At 41.0% G+C, this 7,037-nt stretch overlaps 1 pseudogene; it reads left to right on the top strand.

Annotated features, from left to right (window-relative positions):
• Positions 1-4,314: 4,314 nt before the first annotated feature.
• Positions 4,315-5,752, top strand: LOC108518313 (40S ribosomal protein S19-like; annotated as a pseudogene).
• The last annotated feature ends 1,285 nt before the right edge of the window (positions 5,753-7,037 follow it).

The following is a 7,037-nucleotide window of genomic DNA, read 5'->3' on the forward strand; positions in this document are numbered from 1 at the left end:
GGTCTGGTTCTAGTTCTGGCCCCACCCAGACTAGATCATCTTAAGTTTTCCATGAAAATGTTGCCAGTGCTTAGAAAATAGGTAGCATAATAGTGAGGCTATAAAGAAAGAAAAGCCAAAAGAGTTCCCAGTTGCAGTATCTCCTTCCAGGGTTTGTCTAGGTTATGAACCAAATAAATTGGAGGCCTCTAATTCAGAGAGCAGGAAATGAAGAAAGTTTGCTCCTCTAATAAAAATAGTATCAAATTCTTCCTGTACATATTTTAAAAATAAATATTTTGCTTGCTTATGATGATTTAAGTGCCCTTCACTATATTCTTTTGGAACAACCCTTACTATGAGCTGAGCCACCTTTGCACCAATAAACCTCAGTGCTCTGGCACACTGTGTTTTCTCAGAGTTTCAGTATGGGTGGCCAGGGAGCAATGCATCACTGGGTTCAATCTAGGGTAGGATCCACTAGCGCTGGTTGGAGCCCCAAGATTGGAGGTCACATTCTTTCAGTTTAGAAATGCTGTGGGCAAATCTCAAGGGGAGGGGCATCAAAGAATCACCCAGTGGGCGTTGATGCTTCTGAAATTCACCATTCTCCACCAGCACAGTATAAAAGGAGTGAAGTCAAACCTTGGGGGAATATACCAGGGATCTGAATAAGTGCACAAATCTAGGTTCCCTGCCCATCAGCACTCTCAGAGCCACAAAGCAAGGTCTCACTGAATTCCAGCATTCCTTGGATGCCTTCTATGAGCCAGGGTAGGTGCTGAGGAGAAAGACAAATGAAGAGTGATGGGGTGGGTCCCTAGCCAAAAAAGCTCACCACCTAAAAGATTTTCTCACATGTTTTGTTTAACAGTTTTATAGTTTTTTAGCTCTGACATTTAGATCTATGACCTATTTGAGGTTAATTTCTGTTTATGATGTGATGTAAGGGTCGACGTTCACTTCTTTGTGCACAACTAGACAATTGCTTCAGTGCCATTTATTGAAAAAATCATGCTTTTTGCATTGGATTGCCTTGATACCTTTTCTTAAAGCAATTGACTATATATGCATGAGTCTATTTCTAGATTTTTTATTCTGTTCCATTGATTTTTTTTTTAACTTATAAAGAAAAGAGGTTTAATTGACTGACAGTTCCTACATGGCTCGGGAGGCCTCAAGAAACTTTCAATCATGGCAGAACGGGAAGCAGGCATGTCTTACATGGCAGCAGGCAAGAGAGAGCATGTGAAGGAGAAACTGTCAAACCACCAGATCTTGTGAGAATTCACTCACTATTCCTCATGAGAACAGCATGCGGAAACCACCCTCAAAATCAAAATGCCTTCCACCAGTTCCCTCCCTTGACACGTAAGGATTATGGGGATTACAATTTGAGATGAGATTTGGGTGGGAACACAGAGCCAAACCATATCATTCTGCCCCTGGCCCCTCCCAAACATCACATTCTTTTTACACTTCAAAATCAATCATGCTTTCCCAACGGTTCCCCCAAAGTCTTAATTCATTCCAACGTTAACCCAAAAGTCCAACTCCAAAATCTCATCTGAGACAAGGCAAGTTCCTTCTACTTAGGAGCCTGTAAAATAAAAAGCAAGTCAGTTACTTCCAAGATACAATGGGGTTATGGGCATTGGATGAATGCTCCCATTCCAAATAGGATATATGAGCCAAAACAAAGGGGCTACAGGCCCCATGCAAGTCTGAAATCCAGAAGGGCAGTCATTAATCTTTTGTTGTTCTTGTTGGAAGACAGAGTCTCAATTTTTTTTTTTGTCTTTACATCAAGACTACACCATCTTAGTTACTGTAGCTTTATCATCATAAGTCTTGAAATTAGGTTAAGTCTTCCAATTCTGTTCATCTTTTTCAAAATTATTGTTTTTTTCTAGATCCTTTGCATTTTCACATAAAGTTTATAATGATCTTGTCCAAAAAAAAAATTCTACTGGCATTTTGACTAGGTTTGAGTTGAATTTATGTCAACGGGGGAAAATTAACATCCTAATATTGACCATCGCTGTTTGTGAACATACAGAATTACTCTTCAGCTCCTATACCTGTGTCTTCCATCTTTCTAAGTACTTTTCCTGGGGCTTTTAAAACACAGTATCTCTAATAGACTCTGCTATATAACACGCAGTATTCAGAAAATAAATTATGTGTAATAAATGCCAAAATTAATACTACCCAAGAAGTGGTGTGAAAATATATTATGTTTTATAACAAGTAACAGAAAACTAAGGGTGTTTCTGTGCTGATATGCTTTTTTACTAAGAGATTTTTTTTGACTGACATGCTGTAAAGTCTTTATGTTTTTCTTCTCTTTGAATTGCATAATTAGTCTCGTTTCACTTTTACTTAAAGGATATTCACCTTCATTTTCAGTCTTTCAGTCCCTAAAAGGGTAGATCCTCTGCTTTAACATAAACTGTTAGCAAACTTTGATCCCTGAATAGTAGAAAATGGTGAAAACCTCAAGACTCCACATCTAGATTCTTCCTCATGGATATAAGGAAAAAGTATCTCTCTTTGGATGCACTTGAGTATGACATATGGCTAGAATTTATATTCAACAGTCCAAGTAACATAGACCCAAAGAGTAAGAAAGGATACCCACCATAACTAGCCTAGAGAGCAATCTGTTGAAAACCAGTGAAAACTAAACCCTGTTAATAGATACCAGGACAGGTTTCCCTGTGCAAGCTCAAGTGCCTCATAGAAAAAGGCTGAACTTCCATGAAATTTTAATAGCTATGAAGTTGCTTCAACTGGCCACACTTCCACTTTCTGAATTCCTAGTAGCCTCAGGCAGTTCTTCCTGCTTCCTAGAGACCATCCTTGGAGTACCATCTCCCCACCCCCAGAACTGTTCCATGCTTCCAGTATTTCACTACAACAAATCCTAAAACTACAGGCTTTCTGGGCTAAGAAGGATCTTAGAAACCATCTATTCCAATCCCCTTGTTTTACAAGCAGGAAAACAGGCCTAGAAGCATAAAATACTAGGCAAAGTCATATACCATATCATGCTAATGCACAAATTGTAGTAGAACTCGAGTTCTCTGTCATTTGCTGACTTCAAGAGCTGTCACAGAATACAGCATCATAGAAATCAGTTTTAGGTACTAATTATCCTGGGATAGCTCTATTTTTTTCTTTCTAATTACAGAATTGATACACAAAAAATTGTATTTTATAATTTTTAAATAATGTAAATTATATAAAAGTTACTTTGGGTCCCACAGTACCTTACTCACCTCTCCTGATGTACTTTTATTCTCAGATTGGTGTGTATCTTTCTCCCTGTGCATTTATACATAGGTAACTTTTTTGCACAAGCAAATATTTGATTTAGCCATTTCTGTGAATATTTAGACATAAGGCACTAGCACCTCAGAAACTAATGCCAAATAGATTACATTTTTAAGTAGTGAACACTCTGGTGGTCACTGATATGTGGTTTTTAAATTTTTATATATTTATTTATTTATTTTGAGGCAGAGTTTCGCTTTTGTTGCCCAAGCGATTCTTCCACCTCAGCCTCCTGAGTAGCTGGGACTACAGGCGCCCACCACCATGCCTGGCTAATTTTTGTATTTTTTGGTAGAGACAGGGTTTTGCCATGTTGGCCAGACTGGTCTCGAGCTCCCAACCTCAGGTGATCAGCCCACCTCAAACTCCCAAAGTGCTGGGATTACAAGCGTGAGCCACCATGCCCAGCTAAGTTTTTTTTTTTAGATGACAAATACAAATTGTGTATATTTGTGAGGTATAATGTGATGTTTTAATATTACGTGTACATTGAATTTATGTCAACGGGGGGAAATTAAATCAAGCTAATTAACATATTCATCACCTCACTTTTTTTGGTGAAAACATTTAAGATCTACTCCCTTAGCAATTTTGTGGTATACAATACATTATTAAATATAATCAGCATGCCACATATAGATAATTTCACATTTAAGAATTCCAATAAAATTTTGCTTTAATTTCTGCATATAATTTTGTTTTTGAGGTGTTGTATTAGTCTACTATCTAATCATGATAGTCTACTATCATGCTACTATAAGGACATACCCGAGTACGGGTAATTATAAATTACCTGAGTATGGGTAATTTATAAAGGAAAGAGGTTTAATGGACTCACAGTTCCACTAGGCTGGGGAGGCCTCACAGTCATGGCAGAAGGCGAATGAGGAGCAAAGGCACATCTTACATGGCAGCTGTCAAGACAGTGTGTGCAGGGGAACTGCCCTTTATAAAACAATCAGATCCCTTTCCCCTGGCTGGCAGCACAGCGGCTGCACAATGCCTGGAGATACTGTAAAGAACGTGAACCAGCAGGAGTTCATCAGAGTTCTGGCAGGCTTTCTCAAAAAGTCCAGGAAGCTGAAAGTCCTTGGATGGGTGGACACCGTCAAGCTGACCAAGCACAAAGAGCTTCCTCCCTATGATGAAAACTGGCTCTACACATGAGCTGCTTCCACAGCACAGCACCTGTACCTACAGGGTGGTGCTGGGGTTGACTCCATGATCAAGATCTATGGGGGACATCAGAGTAAAAGTGTCATGCCCAGCCACTTCAGTCAAGGCTCCAAGAGAATGGCCCACTGGGTCCTCCAAGCCCTGGAGGGGCTGAAAATGGTGGAAAAGGACCAAGACGGGGGATGCAAACTGACACCTCAGGGACGAGAGATCTGGACAGAATCACCAGACAGCTGCCAACAGGAAGCATTAGAACAGCACAGGAAAAATTCACCCCCATGATTCAATTACCTCCCATGACACATGGGAATTACGGGAGCTACAATTCAAGATGAGATTTGAGTGGCAACACAGCCACACCATATCAGATGTTTTTAATCAAAAAATGTTGCCAAGTGCCATGGCTCAAGCCTGTAATCCCAGCACTTTGGGAGGCCGAGGCAGGCAGATTACTTGAGGTCAGGAGTTTGAGACCAGCCTGGCCAACATGGTGAAACCCCATCTCTACTAAAAATTAAAAAATTAGCCTGGTATGATGGCAAGTGCCTGTAATTCCAGCTATTCAGGAGGCTGAGGCAAGAGAAAAGCTTGAACCCGGAGGCAAAGGTTTCAGTGAGCCGAGATCGTGCCACTGCACTCCAGCCTGGGTGACAGAAAGACTCAGTCTAAAAAAAAAAAAAGAAAGTTATAACTGCCTATTGTTGGTAAATTCATTTTGCCTGTCTGTGTGGTGGCTTGCCATATTGGAAATCTGCCCCATTACCAAAGTGTGATCTGTTACCCACTCAACACTGTATCTTCCTCTTTCTACGCTCTGCTCACATCACAAGGGAGAAGCTCAGAAACACATTTCCCAGAATCCCTTATAACTATGGTTCTAAGTTAAATTTTGTTCATGAAAAGAACTCCCTCAAGACTCAGACGGCAATAGAGAAGTTATTTTTCTCCAGCAGTTACTGCAGACATGTGGGCAAATGGAAGATGGGAGCCTATAGCAGTTACTGAGAAAGCTCCTGAAAATCACCTGCTGCCCAACTTGTAAAAAGCCTCATGAAGAGCAAGGATATGAATGAAAGACTATTTGAAAGACAGAAATTCCAACGATTTTTCTGGACACAGGTTTAATTCCCAGATCAAGTGAGGCTGTCATCACTGACGTCCCATTGTCCAGTTGTCTCTCCCAATCCATCTTTAGATTCTCTTTTCTTAAAGTTTGTTTTGATTCAATGTCCTTTCAGTTAATCTTGGGGCAGCACTGTAAATCCCATTCTGGTATTTTCTTAGGGATATTGCTGAGGGCACTGTTTCCTGTATAAAGAGCCATTGAGAAATTTCTTTCAGAAATAATAGCTGAAGGAAATATTTGCAGAGATAAGAGACTGGTGGATTAACCAACTAACAAGTCACTTTGGTTGGTAGGAAAACCAGAGTTAAACTTTCACTCAATTTTCAGAAACTGTGTAGGTTTCAATGGCTCATCTGTATAGCATCTTCCTGGGTTTTTACCTTCTATATTAATTTGTTCTTTTTCTGCCCACATTTTAGATTTATTTATACCTTCCCATTTCATTATGTATACACTGGTATTTTTCCTAACTTGCCTAATTAAATACATATGTTTAAAATAAGTTTAAAAAACCAATACATGTCCATCTAGACATGGTGGTTGACACCTGTAATCCCAGCACGTTGGGAGGCCATGATGGTGGGCAAGGGTGGGCGGTGGGATGGCTTGAGTCCAGGAGTTCGAAACCAGCCTAGACAACATGGCAAAACCTCTTATCTACATTGTGTACAAAAATTAACTGGGCGTGGTGGCATGCACCTTTAGTCCCAGCTACTTGGGAGGCTGAGGTGGGAGGATCAACTGTGCGCCCAGGAGGTTGAGGTTGCAGTGAGCCAAAATCATACCACTGCAGTCCAGCACAGGCAAGAGAGTGAGACCCTGTCTCAAAAACACATAAACAAACAAGCAAATAAAGAATACAAGAAGACTAAGCTCCCTCAGACCTCATCAGCCTGCAGGTGCAAGGGATGACTTGAACAATAGCTAAACGGTTACTGGTTCATAGTCCCATTTTTTTTTTTTTTTTTTTTTGAGACGGAGTCTTGCTCTGTCTCCCGGGCTGGAGTGCAGTGGCCGGATCTCAGCTCACTGCAAGCTCCGCCTCCCAGGTTTATGCCATTCTCCTACCTCAGCCTCCCGTGTAGCTGGGATTACAGGCGCCCGCCACCTCGCCCAGCTAGTTTTTTGTATTTTTTAGTAGAGATGGTGTTTCACCGTGTTAGCCAGGATGGTCTCGATCTCCTGACCTCTTGATCCACCCGTCTCAGCCTCCCAAAGTGCTGGGATTACAGGCTTGAGCCACCGCACCCGGCCTATAGTCCCATTTTTTAATAAAAGTCCTTGGGTTCCTATAAAACTTGCCTTCTCCACCCCCTCAACCAAATGTTTCTGGAAGTCCTCAGTGGGTGTTTCACATGCACACCCATCTGTTCTATCAGGCATCACCATGGTAGCTGAACTTCATAGATATGTATTTCTT

This window comes from Rhinopithecus bieti, unplaced genomic scaffold (genome assembly GCF_001698545.2).
Source record: "Rhinopithecus bieti isolate Rb0 unplaced genomic scaffold, ASM169854v2 scaffold_45119, whole genome shotgun sequence".
Classification (NCBI taxonomy): domain Eukaryota; kingdom Metazoa; phylum Chordata; class Mammalia; order Primates; family Cercopithecidae; genus Rhinopithecus; species Rhinopithecus bieti.